This window comes from Indicator indicator, chromosome 5 (assembly GCF_027791375.1).
Source record: "Indicator indicator isolate 239-I01 chromosome 5, UM_Iind_1.1, whole genome shotgun sequence".
Taxonomy (NCBI): domain Eukaryota; kingdom Metazoa; phylum Chordata; class Aves; order Piciformes; family Indicatoridae; genus Indicator; species Indicator indicator.
In genome coordinates, this window is record NC_072014.1 from 25,376,622 (window position 1) to 25,378,921 (window position 2,300).

Consider the following 2,300-nt stretch of genomic DNA (forward strand, 5'->3'; position numbering starts at 1 on the left):
GAATCTGATGGGGCACTGATGGGGTGTTTGCCCTGCCCTGGGAAGTGATTCAAAGACTGGGGTAGGGCTCTGGCAGTTACTGCTGCTGGTGTCCAGCCAGCAACCACCACACTTCTGCCAGAAGCTGGTGCTTAAAGAGCTGGTCAGCAGGCAAGGCTTTCTGTGGGCAGCAGTGCAGAGATGCTCACCTTCCAGCAACTCCAGTACACTGTCTCTTGTGGTTGTAAAGTGCTCCCCAGGTCCCTCTGCCACCTTCCTCGGGGTGGGAACAGCTTTCCCAACTCTCAGTCTTTCCTGCTGCCCCCATCCCTCGCAGGCAGCTGTGGACCTACTTGTGCCTCTTTATTAGGGAGCATTTGTACATTTATAAAACAGTGACACGCATCTCTCACCTTCACCAGCATGAGGGTGTTTGTGCCGGCCCTCCCACCATGGTGCCTGTACCGACCCCGCCTGGGGCTGGCTGCTCCCACTGCTAGGGAGAGGGCCACACCCTGCGCTTCCTCAGCCCTGGCCTTCTGCAGGAGACCTTGCTGTAGAGCTGGCCAGCACGCCATGGCATGTCCCTGGGTTAATGTGTGGCACCTCTCTAGGGACACTCTTGCTTGCAGGTGAGTTGGGGGCAACCACACGTGGACCTGGCACGGAGTGCTCTCGAGGGGCTCCCTGAGGAGCACAGCTGTACCTGCCCTGCCAGGAGGCTTGCTGAGTGTCCATCCATGCCACAGGACACAAGGCACCACACAGCATGGTGCTTGCAACCAGGGGGAACATGTTTCTATGTGGGTGCGTATTTTGGGGGTCATTGGACTTCACATGCCTGGAGCCAGGGCTGGTGGACACATCATCAGGCTGGAAGAGACATGCCCTGTCTCTTCCACATGTGTGGCCTTAGCAGCTGCAAGGATGATGACCCCTCCTGCATCTATGGCTTTGGCCACAGCGTGGTATGACCATGTTCCAGCTGTGGGCACCGGGCATGGGGATCAAACTGGCAGGGCCAGGGACCACCTGACTCAACACCAGCCTCCTCTAGAGGTCCCAGATTCCTGCCCTGGAGTTCCCCTCTCTGCCGTGTGTGTGTGTTGAGGGGGGCTTTGCCAGCCTGCCCCCCCTCCTGAGATATTTTGGGCAGTTTGCCCTGTGCTGGTGTCTGCTACAGTGGAGGGGGAGGGGGCAATGTCCAGCAGGAGTGCTGTGGGTCCTGCTGTGGGTCCTGCATGGGTCCTGCCATCTCAGGGCAGGCAGGAAGGTTGTTGGTGCCAGTCCTGGCTGAGGCTCTGGCTGGCGGTTTGGGCTGTCTATGTGGTGCTGGGCACGGGGCACCCTCCTAACCATGTACAGTCTGGGGGAGGCACAGTGGGTGCTCAGCACCCGGGGGGTGGGAGCGTGGCAGGGGATACGTGCATGGTGCAAAACAGTGGCAACAGGCAGGACAGGGAGGGCAGGACTCCCCACTGTGCCACCTGGCCTGTGCCAGGCAGCTGCACCAAGGGATGAGCTGCTCTGGGCAACACCTAGGCAACGAAGGGATGGGGAGGGCTGTGGGGCACGATGGACTGGGGCAGGACTTGGGGGAGGAAGTAGATCTATAGTGCCTCAATGACTAGGAGCTATCAAGGGGCATCACTGGAGGGGGGGGGGGGGGGTCACAGTGCAGGGGTCTGGCTGGGAATGGCAATGGTGGGGGGTGTACAGCCCTGGCAGGCTGCACGAGGTTGGGAAAGGGTGAGAAGATATTTGGGGGTGTCACAGTGGTGGTGGTGCCAGAGGTCAGGGTGGGGCCATGCAGGTGTGGCTGCAGGTGGGGTGTCCCTGGGCTGGCCGGGGACCATGCTGCTCAGAGAGGTGCCCTGCAACACTGCCCTGCTCTGCAGCAGGAAGATGGCAGGGTGTGGGCCCTGGGCAGAGGGCAAGATGTTCCAGGCACATCCTTCTCCTGGGTGAATTCATGCAGGGCAGAGACCTCCACCCAGGAGGGCTCGCAGAGGAGGTCTTGGAGGAGCTCACAGGGACCCCAGCTTACCCCCTGCATGATCTGCATTGTCAGGGCCCCTCTGTCCCCACCCCACTTCTCTCCCAGCCACCCCTGGTGTGCCCATTCTCCTCCATGCCATGTGCTTGAGAAGGGGCTGAGCCCACGTGCTAGGGGCAAGCGGAAGGACCAGGCAAAGGGGCTGGGGCTCTGCTCCAGTGCTGGTGCGAGGCAGCTGCAGAGGCCCCGTGCCGCAGTCCCTCTCCACAAGGACAGTGGGGAGGGGAGGTGGCATAGGGCTGCCCCTTCCCAGTCCCGATCTGGC